This window comes from Rhipicephalus sanguineus, chromosome 2, assembly GCF_013339695.2.
Source record: "Rhipicephalus sanguineus isolate Rsan-2018 chromosome 2, BIME_Rsan_1.4, whole genome shotgun sequence".
NCBI lineage: Eukaryota > Metazoa > Arthropoda > Arachnida > Ixodida > Ixodidae > Rhipicephalus > Rhipicephalus sanguineus.
Window position 1 is genome coordinate 17,836,126 of NC_051177.1, and position 13,132 is coordinate 17,849,257.

Here is a 13,132-nt window from a genome sequence, read left to right on the forward strand (position 1 = left end):
CCTCACTGAACTTGCGGCTTCCTTTCTTTGTTCTTTTTTTTTACAGTTTCTCACCAATTCGTTATACGCTATAAGGCCTCAACGCAGCAATTATCACAGAAGCAGCTGCGCCAGCAGCAAAATCGTGCCTTCATTTTGCGCGGTTTTCAAAGGCTGAACAATTATCTAAGCCTTACTATGTACTGATGCGGTATGCCATCTGTATCGTGCAGCGACCGCTGAAGGCACGAGGAGGCAAGCTAAGTGCTTATAGTGCACAGGACTCCTATAGAATCAGACAGGCTGAAAGCATTCAAACAACAGAATTGAATATTTTTAAATTGCATGACGTTTGGGTGAATTGCGAGTGTCGCCAGCTATGAAAAATATTTAGTTTAAGAAAACCAAGGGAATTCAGAACGAGGTATTTAACAATGCACAAAAACAGCGCTACACATCCAAAACACTGTAATGTGCCACATAATAGTTATATGATAGGTACATTTCATAGCTACGGACTTGAAGTCGGTCAGCACTGAGGCCATGCTCTGTCATTGGGAATATGAGACCAGCATCACTTTCAAAATCTGCCTCTTTCGACGAAATGCACTGTCGCCCCGCGTTGGTAATATTTCACAAGGCCGGTCTTAAGTGTAGAGGAAAGAGGACGACTCCGTGTACGTGGCGCATTACGAAGACGAATGAGGCCCTTCTGTGGTGCGTTACGCAAAACTAAACATTCCTCTTCAACTAGGAATAATGGCCGAAACTCTGTATATAATGGCGTGATTCGTATTACTCTATGGCATTCCCACGTGCAGCTAAGTTGCAGTTGTTTTGCTTTAACGAGCAAAGAATGTGCAGGCCTGTACGTTGTCTGAAAAAGGCCCCGAAACGTACGGCAAAGAATTATAAGGCACATTTTTGTTTTACTTGCTAAGGGCACGTATACCAACATTCTCGGTATGAGAAGTGATACGTAAACCTATGTCTTGATCATGTGCGTGCTATATCAGGCCCGATTTTTTGGGTGTTTTAATGCGTTCTTCATCTGGCGAGTAGGTCGCAAAAATTCCTTGGGAAACCAATAAATCCTTATGTATCCAACGCTGACCTCACAGCCGCGATTGGAAATAGTCGGGACGCAACACAGGGTACACGTAAGGAGGGAAGGAAAGAAAAGACAAAGAGCATTCGTGTATGGAATGTTAATACGACAATATTTCACCACAATCTACTGCTACTACTACTAATAGTAGTGCATATAAAGGTATATATGTATATATCGTCTTCATTCATACACCACGCATACCTTGGACAGTTTGCTTTCAACCCGGTTCCAGTTATTTTCCCTCTCGACTGCCGTCTTTCTTTTTTCTAATCTGCATTTTTGTATTAAATTTGACGAAAAGATTCACAGGATTTGTAAGTGTATTGCAACAAAGAAAGAAGAGAAGGCACGAAGAATTGCCCCACGACTGCAGCCAGCGAAATTTTTTTTTAGAGAAAGCACTTCGGTTATAGCAATAATAGAGAACACTCACGCGCATGGGAAAAACGCGAAAGAGACACTATATTGCAGTGCTTTTCGTGCCTATTTCCTCATGCCTTCATCAAGTGGTTCCAAAATGTTTTTTCCTCGCAACGTGTCACACGTATTACAGAGACATCTCATCTGCCTCGTGACAGGCGCCACAAAGAGGCAACTAAATGTTATCTTTCCGTTATGCGCAACATGGCAGCAATATTTTTCGGGTAAAACGTGCCGTGCATGGTGGACTTCGTGGGGAAGTCGTACGAACTAATGCATTCCGATAAACTTTCTTCGTTGTGTTTTTACACAACCGTTCCCAGATGTATTTCGATCGTGCAACAAAGGGCTCGTTGACGCGCCAAAAGGCTAAAGTGGCCTGGGTGTTACGGCTCTTAAGATATCACTTCTTTGTCGTCAATAACAGCTGTCGCTACAAATAAGCAAGAGCATCTGCGGGCCACACGTTGTTTTTAATGTTAAAGGTCGTCGTAACAGACGAAGTCGGTATCTTTGCTGTGGCGGATAACTTACCGTGTCCAAAAACAGAAAGTCTACGTATAAGACAAGAAGTAAGTTGTTGCTATTTTGCACATAGCTGCGAGTTTAATCGCACATAAAACGTTACTTCTACTTGTGCCTGATCCTCACGTACAGGAATATTCTCGATTCACACTAGACACATTCATTCGAGATAATAAATCCTTGAACAGGGGGTGTCGGATTTTTCACCTTTTCAAGTCTTCATCTTCCCCCGAGCTTGTGCCTTGCTTGGATTACAGACTCTTTTGGGAATGTTGGGCGTAAATTAACAGGGCAAGTTTATTTTGGAAGTGGTCAACGTTGAGTAACGATGTCTTTTCAGGGCCTGGCTGCCATCGCAAAGTTTAGTCCGAGATATTGCGTGTTTATGCGCGTGTGCGTTTTGCACTTACAATTTCAAAAGCAAGTGACCTTACGCATATACAAGAACGCAACAATAGCGCTCGCCTCGCACTGCATCGCTTTGCGCTCGTTAGGGGAAGGGCTGACCCGCGCGCACTGCATTCTCGACAGCGTGGTCTTCGTGGACGCAAAGAGAGTGCGGCGAAGAAAGGCGACAGTCATTATCTGACGAGGCTCTCTAAACAAACAAGACCGAAAGCAGCTGCGAGCTCCCGCGACCCTTGCGCGCGCTTTGAACCGACGACAACAAAAAGGCCGCGCCCCGAGGAATTCTTCTCGCACTTGGCGCATTATTGAAATCAGTTTCATCGGTGCTCGCAACAACAAGCGAGCACCATGCCCAAGCAAGCACAAGTAAACTACTCGTGCCCAGCTCGTATAATGCGCACGCTTCGAATTCCGCGCGCCTTGTTCCCCGTTAACTCGTCGGTGCCGTGCGGAATTCCAAGACGCCGAGTGAACGTTACGGTCGGAAGCGAAAAGAAATTAGAGGACGGCTCGTTCTTTCTCCTGCCTCGGCCACTCACTCTCGTGCCCGTAATGAGCCGCGAAACCGGCCATTAGCCCCCTTGGAAAGGAGCGTCTCCGAGTTCAGGACACGCGCTCGTTTCTGACTCCGGCTAGCTGGTACGAGCTCGCGGACGAGCGAGCGAGCAAGCCGGGTATTGCCAACTTTTTCTTCTCCTGCTAGGAGGAAGAAAGTTGGCGCTTTCACCGACTGCAAGAGGAGCACATATTCACGTTTCTGGAGTGGAAGCCCGCCGCTTCGACACACGACGTACATGCGTGACAACAAACACGCGGGCTCAAACGAAGGTCTTTCTCCAAAGCGATTAAAAATGCTTGCTACAAAATATATGGAGTGAGAAATTGTAGCGCAAGATGATGCAACTCTTTATCTCTTAAGCAGCGCCAAAGTAAAGGGGAATAACTGTTTGAAGACGGAACATTGTAAACTGCCCAACAAGCGATAGATATGCAACCGTAGCTACGCGAAACAGAGTTATAAAGTTGCAAAGGGTATGAGTTCAGCCGCAGCTACGTGGACGTGCGCCTTCACTATCCGAATGCACAGCGAGCGAGTGCATATCTTAACGTCCCGTTGACGACACACGCAAACGAATATAACGGAGGTAATTGGCGCAGCTCGTGGTAATAATTTCTCAACAAACGACGAAGACACGAAGCTTCAGGGCGGGCAGCAATTGATCTAAACATTCAACCCTCAGCTGCGTGGTTGCTGATAACTGCCGAGAGGACTCCCCGGCTCGTCATCAACCCTTCCGTACGCAAGGGTAGCGACTACGTCGCTGTGTTCCCCTTAACTTGGAATTGGCGAGCGCCTGTGCTCGGCACGCGCTCCATCTTTTTCATCCTGAGCTATCTCATCGGTTTCCACAAGGTGTCCAAAGCGGCTTTCACTTTTCTTTCAGGGGCCCTTTGAGCAAATCTGTCTTCCAGCTCGAGCAGCTTTCAGCAAGCGGGCATGCTCGAACCAATCAGACGGCGGCACTTCCACTCTGTCACTGCTCTCTCAACGTTTCGTTGCTTGAGAGACCAAGGGCCATTCTTCTTGCTCCACGCAGACTGTTCATTGTGCGCCGATCATTAACATACGCCACTTTTGCGCCACCGGGCATTACGTGGGCGAGTGATGCTAAGAGAACTGCTCCCAGCGAAGAATGCGTACTGGCAAGCTATATGGTGACCCCAAATTGGGAACTTTCTCGCGTCTCCACACGAAGGAATGGAAAGAACTCCGAATCATCCCTTACGGTATTGGCAGAGAGGCGTAGAAACAAAGGCCGACGTGATCTAAAAGCAATTCCGTCCATCTTTCAGTTTCTACCAAATCACTTCAATTTCGCCGCTACAATGGCATTGGCTGTTAGTCGCTTCTCTTGTTGCCATCGTTTTGACCATTGATGACCCGGTTGTGCTGTTTCTTTCCGACGTACTAATCAGGAATACTAATCGCGATATTTTACACCACACTCTTGTCGTCGTGGCTCAGATATTCCTTTCCCACTTAAATTCATACGAATTGCCGAGTTCATCCTTCTACCAACTATGGTAGCTTAGCAGGTAAGTTGTCGAGCGGCTAAGCTCGAGGACGCGGGTTCGATTCCTGGTCACGGCGGCTGCATTTAGATGGGGGCGAAATGCAAAGAAGACCCGTGTGCCTGGATTTAAGTTCACATTAAAGAACCCCAGGTGGTCGAAATTAATCCGACGTCGACCACAACAGTGCGCCTCATAATGATATTGTGTTTTGGCATGTAAAACCCCGGTAACTATTATTATTGTTAGTTCATCCTTCTAAGAGCGACATCTGTGTGGTGCTGCTGTTGCATGGCTGCTAAAGACAGCTCCGGAGAGTTGGTTGTTAAGTGTATATTCCATGGGTGTTTCTTCGTACTTCCGAAGTGACGGGAACTCTTTTGAGATCGCTCCCGTGGGATTGCACAGGAACTTAGTGGTCGCAACAAGACAGTCGGTACAGACGTCTGCGGGACATGCATTTTCGCCTTCCGGCTGGAGTCGACATTTAAAGATAGCTCGAAAGGTTCCTTATGCATTCGCCTAAAACGATGAAGAAATGGCGAAAGCCATTTTCTTTTTCTTCTCAGTCGACGTTAGTGAACCATCCCCACCCCCCTTCGAAAAGCTTTCTGCACCTAACGTGGGGGGAGGCGGGGGGTTTTGCTTAGCCTCCGTGATTGAAGGCAATCCCCCGCAAGCGGAATTTCGGGCTCTTGTTTGGCCAGCTTTCTGCACCAGTGGGTATCAGTCCTTGCTTTGCACTGCCTCCGTGATCGGCCCCCCTCCGTTCGCCCCGTCCGTGTGAGTGGGGGCACCTTCGACCAAAGCATTTCTCCCCCGATGATGTCATGTGAAGATGTCATCATGTTACGTCACATTAGGTGGCGTCATAGCGACGTCATGATGACGTTACGATGACGTCACAAATTTTTGCGATATTTTTTTTTTTGCATCACTCGTGTTGACGCTGACGGTCAATTTTCGCGTTTGATGAGGCACCTAAGGCTTTCCGCATTAATAGCAGTTTGCTCCACCGTATTCGCCTGGACACCGCCTTCTCCCGAAGTGTGAACGCTGCCATGTGTCTGAGACAATTAAATATATTTTGCGGCTACACCCCGAATGTGTCACAAAGGCAGACGCTGGCTTCTATTCTGGCAGGCATGGGAGTGTAAACACTAACTGAATGTTGCGTTTAGTCTTATAATACCAACAACACGATCCTGATTTTTAAGGACTGCTATTTATGTAAAGTCGCAGATAGGAGCAAACTGTCCTCCAAATCAGTGAACACACATGGAGCGCAAACGATACCACAAGCGCCTCTAAAGCAAAAGCCGTGCTATTTGGTCAAAAAAAGAGCCCGTAAATTGTAATGTGGAACTCGCCATGGGCTCAGTAACTACAGAAATTCTGCCTCTATAAGTTTACGTTGTTTTTTCGTGAAATCCCTGGCTAGATTTTATGGGTTTTCCATAAAACTTTATGGCAGGACATTTTATGGTTTTTACATAAAATGTCCTGGCTAAACTTTCTCGCGCTGTAGGAAGATTACCGCGCTTGCTATTTCTTTCGCCACACAGACTCAAACATCCATTACTGGTTTTACCTCTTTATTCGGGTTAGCTTATTGGTGTATCCTTCGGGGTTGAACGACGTGCATAAATATATCCGGGACATGCGAAATTTCTTCCGGAGAATGATGGACGTTCCACGTAATAAGCACACTTTCGATGCTCTTAATTTAAGCCGAATGAATTCACTTTTATTGAAGCGATGTCGCGTTGTACAGAAAAACAACGGTTCATTTCCGAGAGTTAGTAGACTTAAAGCTGTACGCACCCGCACATACACAACATGCGGTTAAATGTTTGGAAAATCTGGTACAGATGCACTAATTACGGTCGCCAAATAAGTATAATAATAATATCTGGGGTTTAACGTCCCAAAACCACGATATGATTATGAGAGACGCCGTAGTGGAGGGCTCCCGAAATTTCGGCAACTGGGGTCTTAACGTGCATCTAAATCTAAGTACACGGGCCTCAAACATTTTCGCCTCCATCGAAAATGCAGCCGCCGCGGCCGGGATTCGATCCCGCGACCTTCGGGTCAGCAGTCGAGCGCCATAACCACTAGACCACCGTGGCGGGGCGTCGCCAAAGAAGGCGCTATTCTTCTTTTAGCCACTTTGCGCGAAGAAAAGCACGCACGCGCTATACTTACTCCAAATAACACTTACTTATATTCCAGAATGGAGCGACGATGCCTTTCTTTGATAAAAGATTTTTAAAGTGTGTCTACTTCACGCTCTACACGTACGTCTAGTAGGCACCCACTATATTTTATGACATCTTAAGCTACGCGCACCCCCGAAGAATTATTTTACAAAAGTTATATGCGTGAAAACAAGTTTTGCACAGAAAGCTTGTCTATACAAAATTTTCTTGGTTCTTCATGTCCAAAAAAATAGAATGCATCGAGGCATTTTATGCCTCCATGCATTCTATTATGTATTATATATAGTATAGATTCGTTATCCTTACTAAAGAGATAACTGACAAGCACGCGTTTGTAGCACGAAGCCACAAGTTATCCCTTTCGTAACCCTTCTGCCACCTTCCGCGATTCCACATGACTCATTTGCAATTCGTTATCATACGTCGAAGGTACCTTTAATTCTAACGCTTATTCTTCGAAGGGAACGGCAAAAATTTCCGTGGAGGCAATGACAATATTGGAAAAAAGCAATGATCAATAAGGCTATATACAATGAGTTACTTGGTCTGATTGCAAAAACTCACGTATCATGTTTGCTCAAGTATGCTATTAATGCTCTAATAACACGGCAGAAACGTTCGAACAGAAATGACCAAAAGAATAGTAAGTCTCCTTTTTCAAAGTGCCACCTCTGCTAATGCATGTGTACGCTGACAATCCAACCTCCTCTGCGACTGCGTCAACTTTTCATTTTTATTGGTGGCCTCGCAAAGGGAGACCGTAAATAAAAAATAAATACGGCGCAAATAAAAGTAAATACGAGAGGTCGGGAAAAGTCCAATAATCCAGGCTAATAAAGCGACAGCATCGCCCACCCAGAAGGGCTATACATGGCGTCATTCAAATGTAAAGCCGCGTCGCTTGCCCGACAAACGACCGGAAGATCACGGGAAACAAAAGCGAGACAGGTCTGGGAGTTTTCCCGACCCGAACCCATCCGCTTTGCATAAATGATGGCACACCTCAGGCTTGTTTCGCAGCCTCTGCGCCGCGAGGGAGTCGCAAAAAAAGCGGGGACTGCACCGGCGGATGAGAAGTTTGTGACGAAGGAGCTTAGCATGTCACTGTCTTGCTCACATTTTCTCTCTCTCCTGGTGCCTGTCTCTCTCGGTCGAGCATAGTGGTTATAATTACGATCTCCTGCTCTGGGTTTCACGAATTAATGACGCTTGTTATGCGAAATGTAATCATCGTAAGCCACTGCTTTTTTTTTCTTCAAAGACGAACTTCGGCTTATCACCAGGAATAGTGTTTCTACATTTTCATTTCAGCTTTCTTGAAAATTCTTGAGAATTCGAAACACGGCAGAGTCTACTTGCTCGTTTATGAGATGCTTTCGTCTTGATGTTGTCTTTAAACTGCTATAAATACAGCTATACGCTTTCTTATAACTTGCTCAGCGTCGCGCAGGCAATACTTTAAAAAAAGTGGCTCTGTCATAGTGGTAGCAATTGGCGTCATATTTTATGGTTCCACTACTGCCGTCATTTCAGTATTGGCGTAAAGTAATTTCTTTGGATGTAAGCTAGCTAGAGTTTGTTATTTAGTAAGATATTCGTTTTCATTTTTCGTTCTACTATCGTCCACCTCTGAGAGCAACCTAGATAAAGACGTTGAATTTCGCTACACGGCACGGACTGTCCTTAGAAACTTTGTTAATGATGAAAAGGTATGCCGCACTCAAATATGGCATTTTGCTGCGTCTCTGGCACTAGTACTTTAACAAGAAAAGTATTCGTTAAGAAGAATAGACTTGTGAGAGACGCTTTGTTTTGTTTTGTTTTGTTTTGACGCCTAGGGGAAACTGGCTGACGTTTGCGAAAGTTCTTCGTCATCTTTCTCACCTGATGAGTCAGTCATTATAGTGTCACGTGAAAAAGTATCCAAAAGGAAGACAGAAATGTGTTTTACAAAATGTGTACACGAGGAAGCAGCTGCAGACAAGATGGCGAAACAAAGCCAACGCGAGCGTTACTGCGATCATTCGTCTTCATCGCTGTAGCGTTCTTTCACGTTCGTGATGGCGCGTTTTTTAATGCACCCTTAATTACGTTGTTTTTATCGGCCGTTTGCTTTCTATGGGTCTTGATGACTGCTGTGGCACCAATGAAAGCGGCGAGAACGAAGCGTTTGATATTTTAATTTGCTTCCGAAATTGTTTCCGCGCCGATGGCAGCGTCGTACAACGACAATTTCTGTTACAGGAAGTGAGGTAGCGTGCGTGGACTTATGCTGTTCGTTTTGATTGGTGGAAATAAATAATATATAGTACACGCTTGCGACACACTCAGTATGTGGAATTTACTCATTTTAATGTGTTTAATGCTCGTTACAGCTGCGAAAAGGACACCAATTTGTGCATCGATTTTAACTTATCAGAAACTGCGACACAGATGGCGCTGCCGAACGGCCTACTCAAGGCGCAGCTGGCGCAGCCTTCATCAATACACTGTGCTTTGCATTTCTGCCTTACACAGATTTTCCATGTGCTCGAGGTGCCTAGGTGTGTGCGTACCTACCATCAACTGCTGGTTGATGGTATACATTGATACAGTCATCTGCTAACTTGTGCGGCACAGAAGCCGTCAAAAGGAGCGGCGCCCGCTTGCGTTTAGAAGGCCACCATGTGCTGCGGGGTTCCGGTATGGCAAAATGTAACTCGCGTTTTGATTGGAAGCAGACAAAACTCCAGTGACACGTCACTGGGCGAGTGAAATACGAAAGGGTATGCCAATTTCTGTCGTCTGCTTTTATTTTGAATTTGTAAGTTCAATAACTTCCGTTTCCGTGCGTCTATCTCCAAAATTCTTTTTGCATTCATCTCAGGACGATACAAGGAACGCGTTCAGATGTAAAAAATCGGAGGGTAAAATATGGGTGCAGGGCCCCTTTAATGTGCGGGAACAGCTGGAGACAATGTTATTGCAACGCTAGAAACAGATATTTTTAACAGCGAGGCTGGTTAAGCTCGCCGTAATTTGTCTGTCGGAAAGAGAAATGATCATCGTCATGAAACGTCACGCGCTCTCTATATCCTCTCCATCGGTCCCGCGTACCTTCGATCCGTAGGCGAGCGTCCTAACCACTCGGCTTTGCAGGCACGCTAGCAGAGCATGTCATAGCCTTGCATAGTATAGTGTAGCAAGTGGGTAGGAAAGGGAAGTGAGCGTGAGGAGGAGGGAAATGAGGGGAGAGAGTAAAGCCTAGTACACAAAGAATGAGAACGAGCGAAATAGAGAGAAATAACAGAGACACCGCAAGAATTAAAGAGACAGAGAGAGAGAGCGAATTAGAGTGAGAGACAGAGAGAGAGAAAAGGATAGAAAGAAGGAGGAAGCAAGCGAGAGAGGGAGAGAGCGAAAGAAAGGCATGAAAGATGGAAAGAGCAAGAAAGAGAAGAAATAGAGAGAGAGAAATAAATAGAAATAAACAGAAAAAAAAAAAAAAAAAAAAACGACAGAAAAAACAGAGAGAAGGGAGGAGATGAAAGAAATAGAGGAAGAAAGCAAGACGCAAAACAGCAAAAGCCAGGACTACGTGGTGGCCCATCTGCTCCGCTGTCTAGTCTCTAGCATTGCGCCTCCGGTGCAAGCTGCGCTCCGGTGCACTGGTTCCGCACGCGTTTTTTACGTGACTAAGTACATCCTCATAAAAAAACAATTTCAAACATTTGCAAAAATACGAAAATGTACGTAATCGATGTAATTCGACGTAATATTGTTGGCCGCTATCATTCAAGCGCTTTTCTTTTTCAGACACACACTTTGTCATACGTGTCCGTTTTTTGCGAGACAGACATGATAGCTAAGCTCACATACCTTTGTTTCCTGGCAATTATTCTTGAAGGCGCTAGAATAAAGTAGCCAATCGCATGCACCAGCCGTTGTCTCCGAAGCAGCAGTACTTTTGCCGTCAAGAGACGAGTGCCGACGAAAGAAAAAATAAAACCGTCGCCTATGAGTGAGCAAGATATCTTGTGTTTTCACTCGGCGTGGCCATTTGTCAGGGCGTAATTACATTTCTCTCGCGGAAGCCTTTTGTCTTTTCCGCGTGCCCCTCCGGACGCGCCCGTCTGCACCTTCGCTCTTCTTTATCTTCCTCTTGTTTCCCGTAATGCACCGGAATCTCGCGCTGACAGAAAGAGCAAGTTGAGCGATTTTTCATCGCGTAGGACCACAGTTATCCGAGTGTGGTGCCTTTTTCTGTCTTTCTCTTTTGTTATCGACAATCAATAACGTACATAGACTACCGCCCGTAGAACTGCTTTCTCAGGCAGCACGACGAACGCGAGGAAAATCTTGTTTCCATAAAGACTCCTCTAAGGCTTTCCGTCGGAAGTCCATCGAAGCGCGAATGCCTTTGAGCTGATAAGATTACCTCGTGCTTCGCTGGAAAACTACGATCATCCAGCACAAACATTGACTGGTAAAGCATAATCTCGCAATGCGATTAGCCCCGAGTACTCCTGCTACAAGTAGGCTTGAACGAATTCTGCTTCGATAACAAAATGTTCTCCCGCTTCGTACAGTACAGCTGCTACTAACGTAAAAGTGATATCAACGCTTTTAATTAAATATTTTAAGTCGTGCTCACGAGCGGTTCACTTATTTGTATACCTTAGTTATTAAGAAACAAGCAACGCAAGGTCTGCACGCTCAATTACGACATCAACCCATTCACTTATTGTGCTGATGCTCTAAAACTTCCACGGAGGCTGGAAAATAAATAAACTCGAATATTTACGTGTGCTTGCTGTTGAAGCAAAGAAGGTAGTTTGACGCCTGAACCGGCACATGAACATTTAAGAATTCATTTATTCAAAAATATACCTTTGTCTGTTTATTGGAATAAATAACCAATTGCGGCAGAGACCATCTAATTGTCATGTTGTGAATGTACATGCTTACGTCATGCTTACGTCACTGAGCGCCACACACGCACACCCTACACACTACAGACAAACGAGTTTGATTACTCCAACGACATGACACGCAATGTAGTAAATCACGTTGAATACATAATTAAATTCCATTGCATCGCTGTTCGTTGCATCCATAACAGTAAACGGGGTACGATAGTGACAGTAGGGTATATATTTAAACGCCTTCGGGTCTGCAAAGCACCGGCTGAATACGATATCTAGGGCACCTCCTGTCCTCTCGGTCGGCATTGAATCCATGTTCCGGTGGTTTGCTTGACATCCGGTTTGTCGTGTAGGAAAAAGTGTGACGTCAATATAACTCGAACCAATGCTGCCGTTCCAACACTACCGCTGGCAGCTGGTCACATATCCGGATGTACTGTACAACACTGGATCCGGCCTACGATACACTGTGTGACTGACAAGGCACCACATCCGCTCCTATAGGTGTTACGAGAAATGCTTTACGCCCTTAAAGGCCTTAAAGGGACACTAAAGGCAAATAACAATTTATGTCAGAGTGAAAGCCCGATGTATGACAACTTCTAAAACGGCAATATTATCAACAGCAGTGCCCTACTTTCCGAGAAATTAAGCTAAATGTATCACATGATGAGCGCCACGAGTGGGACATTTTCGAAGTGATCCCGATGACGTAGGAAGTCGGCCTACAATAAAACATAGTAATCAAACTAGCAGCAGTAAAAAAAAGAACATTCCGAGCATCAAAAGGCGTAATAAAATGCTGTTTGTTCGTTTCCGCTTGATTCATGGAAAACAAAACTCCGTGGCGTTGCCATGGGGAACGGCGCGCGTGGTTCAAGGTTCCGTTTTCGCCGAACTGTGCCTCGCCCGTCTCAGTGGTAGTTTCGGGATCGCGTACTGCCGTGCGTGTTTTGCGCGCTCGTGAAAGTCGCTCTGACAGAAAGTTCGGCAAAATGCCGCAGGCGTGTGATATTGCCGGATGCCCGAATGGTGCACAACGCCAGTGCTGCAGCAAGGAAACCGGTGTGTCTTTTCACTGGGTGCCGCGGAATGACAACTTACGCTCGAAGTGGCTTAGTGTCATGCCATTGCGCCAGTGTGCTAAACAGTCAAAACCTCTGCGTGTGTGCTCGCTGCACTTTCGTACTGAGGATTACGAGACCAACCGCAACTTGGTGACGGCTTTGAATGTGCCCATCCGAGCAAGTCTTTGCCGCAGCGCCGTTGTTGCTACTGTGGGTCCCGCTACTTCCGCTCGGCTGCTACTAGTGTCGGCGGCCGCGCAGTAAAAGCGGGCAACGTTGGGCACGGCAGCTGTGACGTACGAGAGTCGTATTTTCAGGCGGGAGATTTGAAGCGCGCTAGCGCGATGGGGGGGGCAGCGATTCGGACGCACTAAAACGTCGATTTTATTTCAAAATAAGACACTTCCTGGCACAAAGCAGCGC